The sequence below is a fragment of the Peromyscus eremicus genome, chromosome 7 (assembly GCF_949786415.1).
Source record: "Peromyscus eremicus chromosome 7, PerEre_H2_v1, whole genome shotgun sequence".
NCBI lineage: Eukaryota > Metazoa > Chordata > Mammalia > Rodentia > Cricetidae > Peromyscus > Peromyscus eremicus.
Genome location: NC_081422.1, coordinates 113974476 through 113996745, shown reverse-complemented (window position 1 = coordinate 113996745; position 22270 = coordinate 113974476). Strand labels below are relative to the sequence as shown.

Genomic DNA, 22270 nt, shown 5'->3' with positions numbered 1-22270 from the left:
TTTTTTTTTTCTTCCGGTTTTTCAAGACAGGGTTTCTCTGTATATTCCTGAGTGTCCTGGATCTTGCGCTGTAGACCAGGCTGGCCTCGAACTTACAGAGATCCACCTGGCTCTGCCTCCTGAGTGCTGGGATTAAAGGCGTGCACCACCACCCGGTGAAGGAGGGGATTCTTTGTGAAGAGAGCTAACATAATTGGTACAAGTTGATATGACTAAAGGAATCAAAATTAAAACTACTCCATATCAGGGGCTAGAGAGATGGCTCAGAGGTTAAGAGCACTGGCTGCTCTTCCAAAGATCCTGAGTTCAATTCCCAGCAACCACATGGTGGCTCACAACCATCTGTAATGAGACCTGGTGCCCTCTTCTGACCTGCAGGGACATATGCAGGCAGAGCACTGTATGCATAATAAATAAATAAATCTTAAAAAAAAAAAAAAAAAAAACAACTACTCCACATCAAAAAACCCAATATCCACAGTCAAGAGAAGCAACTTCAGAACAATACAGCACATATAATATACAAAGAATTTCTTTTTTTCATTTTTCGTGGGTATTTTGCCTGCATGTATATATGTGCACCATGTGTATGCCCAGTACCCACAGAAACCAGAAGAGAGCATCTGATTCCCTGAAACTGGAGTTGTGGAGGGTTGTGACCCACAATGTAGGTGCTGGGAGTCCAATGGGAAGCCCCCAGTGGAGCAGCCAGTGTTCTTTATTATTGAACCATCTTTCCAGCCCCCAAAGTCTCTAATTTTTGCCAGTCTGAGAGGTGAAGTATTTTGCAATACAGGCTGGATAAAGTAAATTAAAATTCAGAATGGTTTAAATTTGAAAACCCTGTAAGTATAACTTACTGTATCAACAAATGAGAGGGATGATTTGATTACCGGCAGTGGTATATTAAGGAAGCTCCACTAGGGGGAACTGGGTGATGGCTCAGCAGGACCTGGGGACCTGAGTTCAATCCCCAGAGCCTACTGTGTGTATGTGTAATCCCAGCAGTCCTACAGCAAAATGGGAGATGGAGACAGGAGAGTCCCTGGAGGGTCATGGGCCGGCTAGCCTGGACAGCAGAGAACAGGAAAAAGACCCTGTCTCAAACAGGGTGGAAGGTGAGGACCATCGCCTGAGGTTGTCCTCTAAGCCCACAGTGCCCATATCCACACATATTAACACACACACCCACACACACACACACACACACACACACACACACACACCACCATCTATACACAAATTAACTATTAACAATAAATTAAAAAGAGACTGCTCAGTGAAACTCAGTGTCCACTCCTGACTAATCTCTCAGTATAGTAAGAATAGAATGTGACGTCTTAACAGCTTGGCATTCTAGTCAGACACCTGAAGAAGGACACCACTGACCACCACTGTCAACCAATGTTGTGTTTGAAATCCTAGTCAGTACATTTTTAATTTAAAAATTGTGCTGGGGAGTTAGGTCAGTCAGTAAAATGCTCACCATACACACATAAAGACCTGAATTAACCCCCTAGAACTCGCATTTTGAAAGTACAAAATAAAAAGACAGCCAGGTGTAGCTATGTGTCTATAATCCCAGCAGTGGGAAGGCAGAAACCAAAGGATCTCTAGGGCTTGCTGGCCAGTCACTCCAGCCTAATCCAGGAGTTCCAAGTAACTGTGAAAGACCCTGTCACAAACAACAGTGTGAACACTGTCCTGAGGAATGAGACTCAAGGCTGGCCTCTGGTCTCCACATACACCCACATGAACATGCACATATACATACGCATACCAAAAGTATTCTGGTGCTATCAAACTCTACAAGCCATTAGAGAGAGGGAGAGAGACAGACAGACAGGGAAGGTCCAACAAGACTCCTGACGCAGGGACTGCAGAGACGGCTCAGTGGTTAAGAGCATGGCTGCCCTTCCCAAGACCCAGGCTTGATTCCCAGCACCCACATGGCAGCTCACAACCATCTCTGTGGTAATTCCAGCTCCATGGAATCTGGTGGCCTCTTCTGACCTCTGCAGGTACCTGGCATAAACATGGTGCCCAAGACATACATGCAGACAAATGCCCATACACATAAAAATAATAAATAAATACATTGAAAGTATGTTTCAAAAAATCCTTGACATAGGTCAATATACAAGAATCGAAACATTGGCAATATATTATATATTATATCACATAATATATAATATATAAAATAAAAGATGCTATTCACACTGACCATAAGACCACTGGACAGATAGAAATATATCAGACAAAGAAATAAAAAACTTTCCTTAAGAAATGTACACAATCAGGGATGGAGAGATGGCCTAGCAATTAAAGACACCTGCTTCTCTTACAAAGGATGTGGTTTCAATTCCCAGCACCCACAGCTTACAACCTGCATACACACAGGTACTCATACAAACACATAAAATAAATTAAACATTTTTAAACTAAAAAATTTTGAAGGCTTAAAAGGAAATATTTAATACCATAATATGCTTACTATCACCAGGTAAATCTACATGGTTAATATAATTCTGATCAATATCAGATTTGCATGTAACTGACAAGGCCATCCCATAGTTCTTCTGAAAGCATGAAGACCCAAGGATAATTGAGATAGTTTTGAATAAGAAACCTATGCCATACCAAATATCAACACTCACTATGAACTACACTAACCACATATTAGTTTGGAAAAGGACATAGATCAATGAAACAGGACTGAGATTCAGAGGCAGTTCCACATATGTATAGTGGCATGATCTATAACAGAGAGATTGTTTAAAATGATCAGTGGACGGTTTGGTGGTTAATTTTAGCTATCAATTTAATTCAATCTAGAAACACCTGGGAAGAGAGTCTCAATGAGGGATTTTCTAGATCTTGTTGAGCATTTGAGCATGTCTGTGGGGATTATCTTGATTATGTTAATTAATGTGGAAAGACCCACCTACTGTGGGCAGCACACTCCCTAGGCAGGAGATCATGGTCTGTATAAGAAAGGAAAAAGTGTTTGGCAGTGGTGGCACACACCTTTAATCCCAGACTTAAGAGGCAGAAGCAGGCAGATCTCTCTGAGTTGGAAGCTAGCCTAGTCTACATAGTAAGTTCCAGGACAGCCAGAGCTATATATAGAGTGAGAACCTATCTCCAAAATAAGAAAGAAAGGAAAGGAAGGAAGGAAGGAAGGAAGAAAATGGAAAAGGTACTAAAACAAGCACTGGAGGGCCTGGAGGGGTAGCCCAGTGGTCAGCTTTGATTTCCCACACGGTGGCTCTTAAATGTCAGTAACTCCAATTCCCAGGGGAATCGGATGCCCTTTCTGGCCTCTTTGGGCATCAGCCATGCATGCGATGCACAGACATACATGCAGTCAAAACACTGATAGAATTAAATAAATATATAAATAAACATAAAAGTAAACAAGTCAATGAAAATAAATAAGATGCGAGCAAGTATTAAGCCCAGCACTCAGATGGCAGAAGCAGGCTGATCCCTGAGTTCAAAGCCATTCTGGTCTACATAGTGTATGGTGTGTGGAGAAGCTGTGCATCTTCGTGGCCATGGCAACCTTCGTGGCATGGCTTCCAGCCTGCATAAAGATGGAAAACTTAAGCCAGGAACAAATTTGTTCTTAAAATTTTAATAAAGCCAGGCGGTTGGTGGTGCACGACTTTAATTCCAGCACTCAGGAGGCAGAGGCAGGTGGATCTCCATGAGTTCGAGGCCAGCCTGGTCTACAGAGTGAGATCCAGGACAGGCTCCAAAACTACAAAGAGAAACCCTGTCTCAAAACAAAACAAAAAACAATTTATTTGAAAATAATTTTATTTTATGTGTATGGGTGGTTTGCCTACATGTATAGCTCTGCACCATGTGTGTACCTGGTGCCCAGAATCATGCCAACTTAACTGTCATTTCTTTGTCTTGCTATTTGGTTCATATTTTGTCCCTCTTGAGGCAGGGTCTTGCTGTATAGCCCATGGTGGCCTCAACCCCATGGTCCTTCTGTGTCTTGCTCCCAAGTGCTGGGGTTACAGGTGTGCATTGCCGTGTCTGGTGTAGTCTAATTTGAATGCCATACATCGGTAGTGGCTGATCAGATGAACAGCACTGAGCCATGCAATGCAATGTTTTGTGGCTGGGGATAAAAGTAAGATGGGTCTACGTGAAATAGTAAAAAGCATTCTGAAACCAAAAAGAAAATGGAAAAGGTGAGCCGGACACGGGCAGACCTGAATTAATCAACACTCTGTGCTCTTGACTGAGTATGATGTGACCAAATGCCTCAGACAAAGGTCCTGGAGAGGTGACAGCAAACAGGTGGTGTGGAGTACGAGCCGGGCACTGCTGAGTGCTTTAACTTTCTTTGCCCTCATGATATCACTGTCACTCAACTTTGCAAATGGGAGACACAGAGAAGTCACCTGAAGGCAGAGAATTGGGGAAAGTGGTGCCAGGACCCCAACCAAGGTGGACTAGAGTGGATTCTAAACTCCGAGACCATATTCGTTCTAACACAGGAAACAAGAAGAGGAGAAAGAGAAATGGCGGGAGAAGAAAGAAGACAAATCATACAGACTGCTTCATGGAACAAAACAAATTCACTCTGTGATGTCGTCACCCACTGAGGGAGACAGGCACCCTCAGCAATGACCCCCACATCAACACACCTTCAAAGCAACCTTCATTCATTTTCAGCCAAAACATGATGGTACGTGGTGCATGCAGATCATGCCCAGCAGTACTCCTGTTTATCCCTTTAATCTTTATTTTATTTTTTTTCCAGAGCTGAGGACTGAACCCAGGGCCTTGCACTTCCTAGGCAAGTGCTCTACCACTGAGCTAAATCCCCAAGCCCCCCCCTTAATCTTTAAACATGTGCTCCATGGCCTTAACCTGAGCATCCTTAAGAGGGCACCCCTTAACTGAGCATGCTCAGGAATGAACTCCTTAGCCCATGATGCTCATGAATGTGCTCCTTAACTGAGCATGCCCAGCAATGGGCCCTCCCTGCATGGATCTGTAGACTCCCTGAATAAAATCCCAGGCTTCCTTTGTTCAAGGACAACATGGCTTTGGACATGACTCCAGAGCTCTCGTTGCCTGTGGCTGGTAAGAAATCTTCCTCTGTTCTTTCATGCCTCGCTTGGGCTTATTATGGCATTGCATTCACCAAGATATGAACGAAACCTTTAGTCATGTAATGACTTAAAGCTACAAGGTCAGAGGTGTACATGTCAGTGTGCATGTGAAGGTCAGAGGACAATTTACCAGACTTGATTCTCTACCTCCAGCTTGCATGTGTCCCAGGGATCACACTCAGGCTGCCACACTTAGCAGCGAGTGCCTGCACCTGCTAACCCACCTTCCTGGACCAGTTGGTAGTTATGCTTGACTCTGTAGTACTCAGAGAAAAAGAATTAGCAGCAAGGAAATATCAGCTCACTTCCATCCCGATGGGCCCACAGCAAAGGAAAAAGTGGCATCAGCAGAGGAGAGGAGAGGGCAGCGATGAGAGGTGCTGGGGAGGGGCACAGGGCAGGGCACTGACTTATAGACACTTAGACCAGTCATCCCTGGGTTGTCAAAGAGCCCTGACTCCTTGTAAGGAAGGAACGTATGCACATGCTGGTACACATCCAGTGTCTCCACTGTGATAACAATGATCACGGGGCAGAATAAATCACCAGCTCCCTTAGAGAACATTAGCAGCATCTAGCACCCACTAATCTTCTCTTGGGCCAGAGGCTAATGCTTCCCTCTGAGTGTAGATTTACACTGTAAACACAGCAGCTTCTGTGTTCATCAATCCACAGCAACCAAAAGAGAAAAGAGAAGGAAGCCAACACTGGCCGGAAGGCTATGAATTCATGCCCTCCAGGGATGTTATTTTTTTCCATGTGTCCCCTTGATGATGAGTGTGTTGCACATTAATACAATGAAAACTGAACAGCTGGTCACTGGAGACAAACCAGCACCAGGTAATGGACAATGATAAAAGCATTTATTTTGAATTAGGAGCCTTTCTGCAGACAGACACAAGATGCCAAAATCCAACAGGGATTTGGAGACTATGAAAAACACAACAGAATAAAAGGGTTCCAGTTATCCTAGAGGCAGTCGCCCATTGGGAACACAAACAAAATTATGTTAAATGTCTTGTTGTATTGCTTTGTTTTAGGCAACAAAGACAACTGAGTGTGGGCTGCTCCACAGATGACTGTCTCACAGGCTACATAAGAATTACTACTACCTTTTTTTTTGCGGGGGGAAAGGTTCAAGACAGGGTTTCTTTGTGTTGTTTTGGTGCCTGTTCTGGATCTCATTCTGTAGACCAGGCTGGCCTCGAACTCACAGAGATCCGCTTGGCTCTGCCTCCCGAGAGCTGGGATTAAAGGCGTGCACCACCTCTGCCTAGCAAGAGTTACTTCTTGATGAACAAAGTCTCTCTGCTCATAGCAACTCTAAGAGGAGGAACATCTGTAACCCAAGTTTGCCATTTCAAGCACATAGATAACACATGAGGCAAATTTTTAGGTGTGAACATTGGTTACTATAATGGAGCAAGATAAACAAGAGGTATGGTAATCTAAATTATTACATAAATAATACACCATTTTAACGCTAAAATGATACAATGTGTTATCATCTATGGACACAAATATTTTTGAGATTTATTTTTATTTTATGTGTATAAGTGTTTTGTCTCTGTGTGTGTGTGTGTGTGTGTGTGTGTGCTCCCTGTGTGCACAGTGCCTGTGGAGGCCAGAAGAGGGCATCAGATCTCCTAGAACTGGAATTACAGGTGGTTGTGAGCTGCCATATGGGTGCTAGGACCCAAACCCGGGTCCTCTGTAAGAGCAGCCAGTGCTCTTAAATGTTGAGCTGACTTTCCAGCCCCTGGACACTGGAATCTCCATTGAGATTTAAAGAGAACAGATAAACATATCATCCTGGGTTCATGGCTGGGGAAAAGTCCAGCTGGGGAGCTGAAGGCACCATTGATGTGTCTCTTAGACAGTTCAGACAAGTATGGCTGGAGATAAAGTGTACGAAGGTGATGACTGAAGCCACGTGAGTGGCTAAATGTGGAAAGAGAAAAGACTGTGTAATGATCACTCTTGATTCGGGATCCCCTAGGAGACTGCTCATGGGCATGTCCAGAGGGGCATTTCCAGTGAGGTTTACCTAAGGAGAGGAGATCCACCCAGAATGTGGGCAGCATCATTCCTTGGACTGGCAGCTCAAATTAATAAAAAGAAAGCAGGTTGAACGACAACAGTCATCTCTCTCTGCTTCCCACAGCCATGGTGATGTAACCAGCTGGTCACACTCCTGCCGCCACGCCTTCCTGCCACCATGCCTTCCTGCTGCCATGCCTTCCTGCCGTGGTGGACTGCACACTCAAACTGTGGGCCAAAACAAACCATTTTTCCCCAAGTCCATTTTGTCAAGTGTGTTGTCACAGCTTCGAGAAACAACTAATACAGGCTCTGCCTGAGCCTTAGGGCAGTCCATGTTTTCAGGGGAGGTGAAGGACTGAATAGAAAAGCCAAGAGTTGGAGGTGGGTCCCAGAGCGGTGAGATCATGGGAGCCAGAGGAAAGAAGGGCTTCAAAATGGTCACGTGTCTTGGATAATTCCAAGAGCAGCTTACTCTAAAGAGCACAGAAATGATGGTGACCACAGTAAGAGTTGTCCCTTGGAGTGGTTGATATGGAAGCCAGATCTGAGGGTTTGTGGAGGGAATTTCAGCTAAGGATTTGGACAGAGAAAACATAAGTAAAACAGGAGAGAAGTTGGAGAATAGAGGGAACAGAATGTGGTTCCTGGAGGGTGTGTGGTTTACAGGGGCTTTGCGGGGAGGTGCTGATGTCTGGGTGAGTGTTGGCCTGTTGATTTGTTTAGTTAGCATAATGAGAGAGGTGAGAATATGCAAATGTGTTTGTCCAAAACATCTACGGAAGGAAAGAAGGTAAAACAATCAGAAGAAAGCTAACAATATTCCTGAGGGAAAACTTGAGGTGTGAGAATGTAGAGCACATGGGAAGGGGGAGGCTGAATGCATGCCCTTTGTTTAAAAAAAAAAAAAAGAGACCAAAAGTAAGAGTAATGACTCGGATCAAAGCTCTTGCTGCTCTGAGATGACCAGAGTTCAGTTCCCAGCACCCATATTGGGTGACTCATAACCTCCTGTAATTTCACCTCCCAAGGATCTAGTGCCCTCTTCTGGCCTCTGTGGGCAGTACGTGCATGCACACACTTTTTAATGAAATGAGGAAGGGTAATGGAGCTGGATGAAGTTCTCATCCACTCACATCCATTTGTCCAGTGAAATGGGAAGCCAGGGTGCTGTGGATGATTGACTGATAAATAAAACACTGATTGGCCAGCAGCCAGGCAGGAAGTATAGGCGGGACTAGCAGAGAGGAGAATTGGGAGAACAGGAAGGCAGAGTGGGAGGAGACACCAGCCTGCCATCCAGGAAGCAGCATATAAAGGCAACAGGTAAAGCCATGGAACACGTGGCAACATATAGATTAACAGAAATGGGTTAATTTAAGATAGAAGAACTAGATAACAAGAAGCCTGCCACGACCATACAGTTAGTAAGCAATATGAGTCTCTCTGTGTTTACTTGGTTGGGTCTGAGTGTCTGTGGGACTGGCGGGTGAGAGAGATTTGTCCTGACATGGGCCAGGAAGGACTGGAGAAAACTCCAGCTACACCAGGGTATCAGCTGAGAACAAGAAAGGGGAAAATTTGAGGATAAAGAGGGCAAAGGAAATCTTGCAGCAATGTGGACAGCAGTCCATCAGCAGCTTTCCAGGTCTGGAGGAAACCCAGACCACAAGGCTGAAGTGTTCCCAACCTGCTCCACTGCGCTTGCACCCAGCTGTTCTCAGTAGCAGGATGTATACATGAGGAGACACTTCTGTCTGAGCTGAGATTTGCCAATGAATTTGCAAGACTGCAATGACGGAATTTAGAATCTTTCAAATGACAATAACAACAAAAACAAGCTAGAAAAGAGGGATTGATGAACAGATGTATGGACTCACAGACAAACAGAGGAGTGAGCACCATGTAGACTAGAAACGCCTGAGAAAGAATGACTGTGATGGATACTTAGGAGAACAAATTGCAAGGAAGGAAGACAGAGTGAGCCGGCTGCTTGCCCAGTTGTTGATGTGATACGGTACTGACTAGGTCCACAGCGCAGAACAGACGGATGAGACGGGGTAATAATACACTGAAGTGTGGTACGGTACTGACTAGTCCACAGCGCAGAACGGACGGACGAGATGGGGTGATAATACACTGAAGTGTGGTACGGTACTGACTAGGTCCACAGCACGGAACGGACGGACGAGACGGGGTGATAATACACTGGAGTGTTGAATCCTTAGATGGATTTGGAGCAGAAAGAGAGAGGGAAATTTTATTTAAAAACCATCAGTGGAGAAAGGGTGAGTGGGAAGCCAGCTGCAGACCCCCCTGGGAACAGAGCACAAGCTTGAATGCTGGTTTAACGGCAGAAGGAAGGAGCTGTAAAGGAAAGGATGATACTGACTTCATTCTCAAAGCTGGAGGGATGTGAAGTACAAAATAGCCCCCATTGGAGAGACAAGGAAACTTCCTTCCAACAAGACTGGGAAGACCCAGCTCAGACAAAGACACAGAGGCAGCCCCTGAGTAAAGTTCGAGGGTCTGAGAGAGAACACTCTTTCCATTGAACGGCTATTGCGTGTGGTACAGGGGAGTGTAAGTGGATAAATGGTGGCTTGGCCACGCTTTCTCTAACACAGAGAATTTGTTTTCATATTTCTGTTCTCTGGACCTAGAATACCAGAAGAGAACTGACAGCTATAAAAAGTGTTTAAGCTGCTGGGCATGAGGGCTCACAGCTTTAATCCCAGCACCCGGACAGAGGCAGGTGGATTTCTGTGAGTTTGAGGCCAGTCTGGTCTACATATGGAGTTCAGGCCAGCAAGGGCTTCATAGTGAGACCTCATCTCAAGAGAAAGGAAGGGAAGAAGGGAGGGAGGGAAGGACGGAGGGAGGAATAAGAGAGAGAGAGTGCCTATGGACAGTGCCCTTACTCAGTCTCTTGCTGATTTTACATTCTTCTGTGACATTCTGAATACCTGCAGTCATTTATGTGACAATTTAGACGCAGACCCATACCTGTTTTTTCATCCGCACACATCCGGCGGCCAGGACTCTGTTCCCAGCTTGTCTTTATTCTCATTTGGTTCGTCGTTGGCCCTAGGAATGAGGTGGTAGCACACACTGGTCAGTTAGCATGCTGGACTTGGCTGCAATTCAGTCAAGTGTGTTTCACATGGAGGCTTGCTCTCCCAGTCCCAAGATGGAGTGTGATGGATCTAGACACTGTCTGAAAGTCTGAGGATGGAGGAAGGACATTGTGTACCATCTTATCACTATGGAGAAAAAAATGACACCCATCTGTTAACTTAAGTAAAAAGCCTTAAGTCAGGACTGGGAAGACAGCTCAGTTGATAAGGCAGCTGTTGTACAGGCGTGAGGGCCTGGTGTAGCCAGAGGCCTCCTCATCAGGGAAGAACTTCCTGGGACTGATAGGACGTCCCTTCTTACACCTTTCCAGGTGTCTTTTCTCCTCCACATTTAATATCATTCCTGTGCAGTTCTTTGAATGTTATCACTAAAATGTGAAGCCTGAGCTCGGCACACACTTGGATCTCCAGGTGCTAGCTCAGTGTTGGCCACGGGGACTTCCAACAAATATTTGTTAATTGAATGGGTGAATGAGTGGAAAATAAAACATGCCACAAGTTTTAAAAAATCAAAAATAAAAACCAACAGGAAGAATGCCTGAACGTAAACTTCCAGTTAATTCAGAATTCTTTAAATTATCTGTTCATATTTTTTTTAATTATTTTGTGTGTGGTCACATGCATACCATAGCCCCAGAATTCTTTAACTTCCTCTTGATGACATCAAGTTTTAACACTAAGTTAACTACACATTGGTGACTGGTTAGCATCAGTTAATCAATAGTATTTGGTGGTGCCAAGACTATTCCAGGTGTGACTACTGGGAACCTGGATGCCAATGAAAAGCTCCATGTGGTAGCAAGTAAACTGAGGCATAAAGGAAAACCACTTCTGCATATCCTCAGTGCTGGGAAGGCACTGTGGTTCTGGAGTTCCCAACTCACTCAAAATCTATGATTTAGTGGGTTATTCACTTGTAAGACTGTCATTGCCTTATGGAAGGACTAAGTCATTGTGATGTAGTCTGTTTTTTCAGTGAACTTGGGCCCCCAGGAAGATTTTAAATGTAGATCAATAACAACAACAACAACAATAATAATGATGATAATAACAATAATAACGACAATATAAATATAGGCTCTGACACCTGATTTTCATTTGTCCCTCAGGAAGCTAGTGCCTCCCTTGAGGCCCCAAGGTGCAGATGCTCCTGGGAACTACAAATAACAAATCTTTCTGTCAACCCTTGGCTTCCTCCTATCAGAATAGTGACAAAATCCAGGTTAGTTTTTAAGCAGGCTGGTTCTGTGGTCACTCTGTGCACAGATGCTGCGGAATTACTATTAGATGCTTTAAGGATCACAGGAACAGCAGGAGTCAGGGTAAGCTGCACAGCCAGCAGAAGGAGTCACTTTCAGAGCCCAGCTGATGTGGTCTAAGCCAAGGGACCTGGCCCAGCCAACTTTTTCGTTGTGAGAAGCAGACTAACTCTCAACCATGAGACTTTCCTGGCCTCCCAGACTTTGCATATCCTGGTCTACAATTCTTTTGACTGAGAAAAATGGGACTTTGTGTCTCCTTTCCACACCAAGATGGCTCTTCATGGGAACGTTTAATTCATTATAAAACACTTTATTGATGGTTGTAGAAATAGCTCAGCAACTAAGAGCACTATCTGCTCCAGCTGAGGTGTGGGTTTGGTCTCCAGCAACCACATTGTCATTCACAATCATCCTTACTCCAGATCCAGGGACTCAAGATCCTCTCCTGACCCCCATGGGCATCAGGCACACACATGGTACGCATATGTACATGCAGGCAAAACACCCATACACATGAAATCAAAACACAAAATAAAAGCCTTTGCCAAGCCACGTGGTAACTTCTATGGCCTTAACACAGCAAACAGAATACCTAAAGCTGTTACCAGAGCGGGACCCTGGCAGCTCAAACAAGGTGGCCTTCTGTCCTCATAGACAGTTAAAGAAGACTAGTCAGTGAAAAGCAGGAAAGGATTTATTCATTGTGGCCAGGTGTGATCACAGAGTGGTGTGGCCAGGTGTGATCACAAAGTGGTGTGGTCAGTGTGATCACAGGGTGGTGTGACGGATGTGATCACAGAGTGGTGTGGTCAGTGTGATCACAGGGTGGCCTCTTTCTGTTCTCTCTCCTGGGAGATGTGTGTATATTCTGCCTCACAGGTTTTGAGAGTAAGACGACATAACTGGCCTTAGAAACATCTTGAGGTTTTAATTCCCACCGAGGAAGAGGTCTATGCTGGGAGTAGGTGTTGGAACACATGGAGATGCTTGGTCTCAAACCCACTAAACTCAAGGATATACAACTGTGGCATTCATTCATATCAAAGGGCAATTCAGCTGCAAATGTTTATGAGTTTCTTATAATTTCCATGTATGGAGATCTTAGGTATTCCCTTAAAATCCTAGTCACTCTTCAACGGAGCTTGGATTAAAAGTTTACATAATCAGTAGGTACAATCACCCTAGTCCAGTCCCAGCCCAGCAGAATTCTAGATCATCAGGAGCAGGTGCCATTCCCAGATCCCCTGCCTCCTAAGCCCTCTCTACCCTGATCCTCAGTTGTTTTAACTGAGAAAAAGGAGGGGTCTAACACCTTCATTTAACACCCCTGAATGATTCATCATAGGAATACATAATCTGTCTGTCTATCTGTCCGTTTGGAGGCAGGATCTTTAGCTCAGCCTGGTCTCCAGTTCTCTGTATATCTGAGGATGACCTTGAACTTCCGATCCTCCTGAGTCCTGGGATCATAGGTATGTGTCACCGCAACTATACAGTTCATCCAGTGTCAGTGATTGAACCTGGGGCTCTGTGCATGCTTGACAGGCACTAACTGAGCTACGTTCCCAGCCCCATAAACCTTTAAGCATAAAACTCATCAAACTACAGGTGACTCTTTAGATACAGCAGTCACGGTCCCTAATGCCATGCTTTCCCAGTGAGGGTGAGATCTGTATTGAGTGGAAGTGCTGGAGCCATGGGAGAAAGTGTCTTGACTGGTCAGGAGCCTGGTCATAGCATCAGCCAATATAACTCTATCAAAAGCTGCTTCCTCTCAGCTTCATTCAGACCACTCAAGGACATTTGACAACAGCTTCAAAGCTGCCAATGTCTTAACTGGGGAGATGGCTCAGTGGGTAACGTAGTTGCTATGCAGGACCTGAGTTCAGATCCCCAGCACCCACATAACAACCCGTCATGGGCACTGTACATTTTTAACCTCAGCACTGGAGTGGAGACAGGCACATCCCTGGAGCTTCCAGGAAACCCTTATAGGTCAACTAACAAGGCTCAATGAGGGACCCTGTCTCAAAAACTAAGGTGGAAAGTGATAGAGGAGATCACATGGCATTGGCTTCTAACCGCTACACATTCACACATGAGTCTAGGCATTCATTCGTAATACACACACACACACACACACACACACACACACACACACAAACATCACCACTACCACCACCAATAAACAAGATTGTCAGAGAATGGCTGTCCTAGGCACATTCACAGGTTAAAGGAATCTGGAGAGACGAGACAACCAAAAGCAATATGTGAGTCTGGACAGGCTGCTAAAAGCATCAGTGAGCTGGGGGGTGGGGGTGGGGTGAGGGGTGGGGCTCTAGATTATACAGCAGATTAGTATGCTCCCTGTTGACATTCATGATGTGTGCACTTCATCTCAATGGCTGGGGGAGGGGTAAGGTGCAGGTGTTTGCACATACAGAAAGAGTAATCAGGCAAACGTGGAGAGCATTAGCATTTGCATGAACTAGGCACAGCTGGAATCTTCATACTGCTCGCAACTTTTCCGTAGATCTGAAGCAATTTTGAGATCTACTCACCAGCAATCCCCTGCATCCTAAATATTCCCCAAACAGCAGATCTGTGCACCTGGCTTTAGCCCATTTCCTGCCTACCTGTCTGTTCACATGGCATTCAAACCCTTTTCTCCATTTCTTTCCCTAATACTATAGCCAAGTTCATTGCTTTATTCCCCTGGCCCAAATCTTTCTTTCAGTTTTTCCCTCAGCCAGGGACTGAAGACTCCCATGATTTCTGAGAGACTTTGAATGAGACAGAGCATTAACATCACTCCAGTTAGGTCTCACTGCTGCACACCCCAACTTACAAACCCAGCTGTGTGCCTAAGGAAGAAGGAAAACTCACTTGTATTTCTTTTTTAACTTTAACTCCATCTACTCCTTTTTAAATGTTTTTGTTGGCATATATTCATTGTACATAATCGTGGGTTTTGATATATCATTTTTACACATGTACATAATTATTTCAGTCATATCTATGCCATATCAACCCTCCCCTGTCTCCTTTCACTCCTGAAGATCCCCTTCCTCTTCCCAACTAGCCTCCCCTTCTACTTTCACGGTTTTTCGTCCCTGGGGGAGGGGTAAAATCCAATGAGTTTCATTAGGGTTCTTTACAGGAACATGGGCAACTAACCAGTGCTACCTGGTTGCATGACTAGGGACAGTGTCTCTCTTCCCCGTTAGCCAGTAACTGTACATAAATCCTCAGGAAGGGGTGGGACCCCACAAAAACTCATTTTTAAGTCATGACGATAAATAAAAGAAGAAATAGGGTTGGGAGAGACACCAACAGCACCATTGACCTCTCTCTAGCAGCACAGGTGTAAAACCAAGAAAATACAAGCATCTTTCCTAGGACTGGCAAACCCAGATACCAACAGGGACATGTCTGAGGCCCCTTTGCCCAGGTAAGAGTAAAGGACTATTCTTTCTCTCTTCGGCTAGCTCCATTCTTTTACAACCTCCCATCCTCCACTGCCATCGTGGCAGGCTTCCCCTGCGACCCGGAATGTGTGCCCTTGCGGCGAGAGCCTCCGGAGTCCTCTTACCTACAGGTAGTAGTAGCTGCTGTGTGAAACAGATTCCTGTGGATACCAGGCCCTTGTGGAACTGGGCTACCTCAACACATGCAGAATATATAGGGAGAGGTTATACGTCGGGGTTTTCGTTACAGAAAGTGTTTTTGATGGGTCCTCAGCCAAGACGTACTTTCCAACAAAAGCCACACAAAGATGGTACAAAGGCCACACAAAGTCTAAACAAAAGGCTAAAGAACGACCAGACAAAAGCTAAAGAAAGTTGGAACAAAGAGTGAAAGAAAGAAAACAAAGGCCAAACAAAGACAGGGACAAAGGCCAACAGAGTGAAAGAAAAATCTGAACAAAGGCTAAAGCCACACCACGCACACACGCATGCGAGCACACCGCATCCACACTGCAGCCCATGCTCACTCCAGCATCCCACCACCACATAGTCAACACCCACGCACAAAGCCTCCCCCTCACCGAGGCTCATCCCTCTCCACTCTGCACACGTGCCACACCTCTCCATACCACACGGCTGCTCATCTCACGGAATGGCCATGAGCCCACTATGCTGGAGATACAGAGGGATATGCTTACACCTTCCCACAATGTCAAAACGCATTAACAAAACGTTTCCAAGGTTCCGTTGGCTGTTCTGGGTAACCCTGACTTCCCTTGGACACAGGGTTTTTATGCCAAATTTAATGACCAGTGTTGGCTCTCAGATCAAACATTACACGTCACACTGTAAACTATATCTATGCAGGTTGGAGAGTGAGTCCAAAAGGATTCAGAGCCAAAGAGGCCCCACTCTAGGCAAAGCTGAGACAGACAGAATCACTACAGGTGTCTTCTAGCTTCCTTCTGCTGCTAATAGAACACTCTGGTCAAAAGGGACTTAGTGGTGGGGGAGTTGGGAGTGGAATTATTTTAGCTTAAACATCCAGGTTACAATCCATCATGAGGGAAGTCAGGGCAGAAACTTGTGAGAACTTGAAGCAGAAACTATAAAGGAATATTGTTTGTTCCTAGGCTCGTGCCCAGCTAGCTCTCTTACAGAGCCTAGGACCACCTACCTAGGGAATGGTGCTGCCCACAGTGGTAGGCCCTCCTATATCACTAATAATCAAAGAAATCCCCCACAGACATGCCCACAGGCCAATCTGATCTAGGTGGTCCCTCAGTTGGGACTTCCTTCTCAGGTGATTCTAGGCATGTCAAATTGCCAGATAAAGCTAACTAGGACAAGGTGGTTACGTAAGTAGCAAGAAATTCAGATGAAGAGCTTCCAGAGACCTGTAAAGGTGAACGATAGGGCACAGCAGCTGAGGCTTGGGACCATGGAGGTGGGGGTCATTTGGAAGGATGGATGGACAGATTGATGTTCAGATGATGGACAGGCAGATGGCAGTTTGACTGAGCCTTGTCAAGCACTGGGGAACATGCTAAGCTGAAACCCTGTGTATAAAGGCAGGTGTGCATGAGTGTGTGTGTGTGTGTGTGTGTGTGTGTGTGTGTGTGTGTGTGTGTAAGAATAATCTACTCAGAATATGAAGACAGGAATTTTGAGTGTGACTTTCATTGCAATGTGGCTTGGAGTGTCGGGGGCAAGCTGTGGTGTGCTAGGCAGTATGCTTACTGTGGCATCGGGCATGTTGGTGGGCCTGTGGTTTGTGTGCAGATCGGCTGTGCCCTGCTCTCAGTCACTCCATGTTGTATGGAACTGTGGCTTTGGGGCTGTTGCTCACCCTGGGTGGCTCCACCTTACTGGTGGCATTTTGGTTCCATTTTGAGTGCAAACGCAGAGGCCAGATGGCTCTCGTGTGTGCACAGAAACACCACCTGTCCAGTCCCGGCTACGAAGCACAGATGTGTAAATATCTCATTCCTGAAAGTGGCTTGAGCAAAAGAGACCTGAAAGCCCACCCACAGTAACACACTTCCTCCAGCAAGGCCACACCCACTCCAACAAAGCCACACTTCCCAATAGTGCCCCTCCCTATGAGCTTATGGGGACCAATTACATTCAAACTACCGCGGGGAAGGGGGGTAACATTTATTTATTAATGTGAAGCAGAGACTATAGAGGAACGCTGCTTGCTGGGTCACTCCCGGGCTCATGCTCAGCTAACTCAATTGAGAGTCCCTCCTCAGATGATTCTAGGCTGTGCTAAGCTGACAAAGCCAACTAGAAGGAGGTGAGATCACCACATGTGTGAAGATTGGAGACACATGTACCTACCACATACATACATAATAAATAAATAATATACTAGTGGTTTTGTTGTTCTTGTTTTTATTTTGCATTTATTTATTTATTTTTGCTGTTTTGAGAGAGGATCTCACTATGAAGTGTTGGCTGCCTTGGAACTTGCTATGTAGACCAGGCTAGCCTGGAATTCAAGAGATTTACCTGACTCTGCCTCCTAAGTGCTGGGATCAAAGGCATGTGGCACCACACCTGGATTGTAATTTAAATTTTTAACATTGTTTTATGTAGACAAATTTCTAAATGGTCTTATTAAATAAAAAATACAGAGCCAGATATAGGGGTGGAAGCCTGAGAGGTCAGGGAAATAGGGAAAGCCACAGCTAACCTCACCTCAGCAACTCCGCAGCTTCCAAATGCGAGTTACTTCCTGTCTACCCACGCCTATATGCCTTGCTGTTCTGCCATCTGATTTGCTCTCTCTGTCCAGCTACATCACTTCCTGTCTGTCTGTACAGACCTCCAGACCTCCATGGTTAACTAGTGTTGGAATTTAAGGCGTGTGCCACCACACCTGGCTGTTCCCAGTGTGGCCTTGAACTCACAGAGATCTAGACAGATCTCTGCCTGCCAAGTGATAGGATTAAGGGCATGTGCTACTGTTGCCTGACTTCTTTGTTTACTTAAAATGGCTTGCTTTTTCCTCTGATCTCCAGGCAAGCTTTATTTATTGAAGCACAAATAAACTATCACCACAGTTTTCTGGTGGTGCATGCCTTTAATCCCAGCACTTAGGAGGCAGAGACAAATGGATTTCTGTGTGTTCGAGGCCAGCCTAATCAACAGAGTTAGTTCTAGGACAACCAAGACTGCACAGAGAAACCCTGCCTCAAAAAAACAAAACGAAACAAAACAAAAGTCTTATGATTTAAGACAGTGACTTAAGGGAGTCTACCACTGTACTTCCCAGACTGTGTCCAATCTCATCAGATGGCAACAGACAAAAGGCAGGCAACATTTACATATGTTTTGTTGTATAAATATGAAAATGAGCATTTTGTTTTATAAACAGCTCTCAGGCCATTGTAGTTATTGGGGGTAAACAATGGTGATGAATGGACTGTTCAAATCCGGGAAAAACAAGCCCAAGTTTCTCCTCATTTGCCCTCAGTCTTTGCTTCAGGGCTAAGTCTGGCCCATCTACAGCTCTGACCTCTGCCTCGCAGGTTTACTGCCTCTTGGGTCTCTGACTGTGTGGTAAATAGAGGACTCTGGTGCCAGCTGGACTGCCAGCCGCTCACACAAAGCTCCTGTGTGTCCCCAAGCTCCACGCCCAGCGTCACTATCTGCCTCCCCATGTTCTGCGAGGGCCCAGTCACAATTGTTTGTGGTCAGTGATGACCTGTGTGAAAATGGACACCATGTTCCCTAAGTAGGGGACTGTTTTCCCCTATTTTGCTTTGTTAGAAGTCCCTTGACTTATAACCAAGTCATGTAACCACTCATTTCATTCACTGTTACTTTGGAGAAAGAAGTCGTGGAGTGGAATGGCACTTGCAAGGTCTAGCAACACGAGAGCCCCAGAGGAAGGCGGTGCCCGAGAGACACCAGTCTGCTGCAGTGATGCTGACTGCTGATGTCAGCTGTCTAGAGACGTGTGCAGTGGGACGGGATTCTACAGATGGAAATCATCTTGGAAAAAAGCAAATCTCTGTGTTCTAACCCTGTGCTTACTAAGCAGTGTCTGCTGGGTTGTTAAGAAAGCGCCCAAATGGCCCCATGGGTAAAGATGCTCGGGACATGCCTGACAAACTAAGTCAACCCACAGCCCACATGGTCAAGGAGAGGACTGAATCCCAGAAGCTATCTTCTTACCTCTACACTGTGTACTATGGTACACACACACACACACACACACACACACACACAGAGTAAGAGGGGGCAGAGCACACTCATATACACACACACACACACAGGAGGGCAGAGCACACTCATACACACACACAGGAGGGCAGAGCACACTCATACACACACACACACACACACACACACACAAAGAGAGACATACACACAAACAGCACAGAGACACACAAACAACACAGAGACACACAAACAACACAGAGACACAGACCACATATATACAGCACACAGAAAAACACAGCCACACAGCCACAGACAGACAGAACACAGACCACACATACATATACACAGCCCACAGACACATACACAGAGACATACAGCACACACACATACAGCACACAAGATGTGCGGACGTGAAGTAGAGTGGGGAGCAGTGGGAGGAGGGTGAGGAGGCGTGAGGGAGACAGGCTGGCAGGGCACTGAAGATGACCTGTCTATCTAAAATACATCTGCTCAGTCTTGAAGTTCTATTGTAATGCCTAATTATTAACTTTCATTTCTTTATATCCTAATAGTTGGTAATAATAACATTCAAGGATCAGAAAATTGCATTACATTATTAAATGAACGGTATAAGTACAATTAAAAATATACATATAGCATTTTCTAACAATATCAATTTCAATATATATAATTTGTATACAATATAAAACAATCCAATCCAATGTAAAGTATTTACATTTTTCTTTTTTTTTTTTTTTTTTTTTAATTTTCCAGAGCTCAGGACCGAACCCAGGGCCTTGTGCTTGCTAGGCAAGCGCTCTACCACTGAGCTAAATCCCTAACCCCTGACAACAACTTGTATCCAACCCTCCTAATCAATGAAAATTATCCCAGACCCAAAACCCATTAAAAGACAAAAAAAAACCCACCCACCCCACACCACCTGTTTGGGAATGTGGGCGTCGTATTCTTAAAATTGCTTCCTGTTGGGTATTGGCGAAGGTTTCTTTATCCTGAAAAGAAAAATTTTAGGTTAATTGTCAAATTCTAGGAAAGGTAACTATATCCTTCATTATCCAGTCTGTGTATAATGCCAAAGTTCAGGGTTTATCTCAAATCCTTATTCAAGTAGTCTTTGAGACTGGATCATCTCAGCTAGTCATCTCAAAATTGCTCTGAGCACTTTGTAGTTAAAAGCTGATCTGTACATGATGTTTGTCAGCTTAGTGATGTTATTATTGTCCACGTAGAATTGTTGTTGTTGTGGGGCCCCATCTTCTTCCTGGAGACTTCAGTTGATGTTAGGCCTGGCCGTGAATTCCTGCAGAAAACTGATAAGAGATTCGAACACAAAGACATATATATGCAGCTAATTGAAGCCTTTTTTTCTTTCTAGAATTAGTTAGTACTCTATATGACCATTCATATCTTAACAAAGTTTAAAATATATATATATATATATTAGTCTTGTAAATTTTGATATAAAATTCATACTTTAAGAAAAGTTTAAAGAATCAGAATAGAATCAAAGAGTTGAGATTAGTAATAGAATAGTCCCTTAATTAATTTGGCTTTTCTCCTGTCCCATAGCAGAAGATGGCTCTTTTCTTCTGGCATGATACAGGGAGTTTGCATTTTCCTTTTAACAACATGCTTGAGTTTAAAGAAGGAGAGGGACACAGGGAAGAACTGTCAGAATGGACATGAAAAACTGACGTCCTCTACTACCACACACCAAGTGTGTTGGGCCCCCAAACTCCCACAGCAGATTTTCTTCAGGAAAGCTATTGAAAGCAGGGAAACTGCATGCTCTCACACTGAAAGACAGAGAAGGGCAGAGAGGAGACCGTTTGTATTCCTTTTGTTAACTTTGAATGGAGGATCCTATTTCTAAGCAGATGAAGTCTTCCTGTGCCCCTAGAACTCTGTTTTGCCTGGTCCCCCAGAGCCACCCGAATAATGATCTCCACTTTACAGCAGATGACACCAAAACTTTTTAAAAGACCTATTTTCTTTTTTTCTCTTTCTTTTTTTATTTTTATTTTACGTGCATTGGTGTTTTTTGCCATGGGTGTCGGGTCCCCTGGAACTAGAGCTACAGACAGTTGTGAGCTGCCATGTGGGTGCTGGGAATTGAACCTGGGTCCTCTGGAAGAGCAGTCAGTGCTCTTAACCACTGAGCCATCATTCCAGCCCCCAAAGACCTATTTTCAATGAGGGGTGTGTGTGTGTGCACAAGTGTGAGCATGTGTGTGAGTGTTTTATGTGCGTGCCTGTGTATGCATGTGTGTGTGTGTGTGTGTGTGTGTGTGTGTGCATGTGAGCACATTACCCTCAAAGGCCAGAGGAGGGCCTTGAATCCCTGGAGCTGGAGTTTTAGACTGTTGTGAGCCGCTTGACAAGGGTGCTGGAACCCAGGCTCAGGTCCTCTGCAAGAGCAGTTTACCCTTAGCCCCTGAGCCATCTCTAGCCCCAGCCAAGAATTCCTCAAAATCACAAAGTTAGGGGGAGGGAAATGCACTTGTCTCTTTCTTTGTTAACTTGTTCTGTTTTGGGGGGGCTATTTTGATTTGGTTTGGTTTTTGTTTTGTTTCATTTATTTATTGTTTGTTTGTGACAGGGTCTCACTGTGTAGCCCTGGCTGTCCCAGAACTCACTATATAGACCAGCTGGCCTTGAATTCACAGAGATCTGCCCACCTTACCTCCCAAGTGTTAGGATTAAAGGTGTGTGCCACCACATCCGGCCTTATATTTATTTTTAAGACTGGGTCTTGTCAGTCTCTCAAGGTGACGTTGCTCATACATGTTAGTTTGGGCTGTTTAGTTGACTCAACTAAGAATCACCTAAGAAGGGAGTCTCAACTGAGGGGCTGTCCAGATCATCATGGCCTGTGGGCATGTCTGAGAGATGGTCTGGACGGCTAATTGACCAGCCTTTGTGGATAGCCCGAGGTCCTGGGCAGGGGGTTCTGGGTTGCATAATCATGGACAGTCTGAGTGTGAGCAAGCAAGCAGGCAGTGGGCAGCATGGGTGCATTCATTTCTCTCTGA

At 45.0% G+C, this 22270-nt stretch overlaps 1 protein-coding gene across 1 annotated transcript in view; it reads right to left on the bottom strand.

The window, feature by feature from the left end:
• Window positions 1-22270, bottom strand: part of Mobp (myelin associated oligodendrocyte basic protein) — a 32009-nt gene that overhangs the window by 5214 nt on the left and 4525 nt on the right. Inside the window, exon 2 of the mRNA XM_059268909.1 lies at window positions 10185-10265. The gene's annotated coding sequence lies outside the window, so the exon portion shown is untranslated. The remainder of the gene's footprint in view (window positions 1-10184; window positions 10266-22270) is intronic.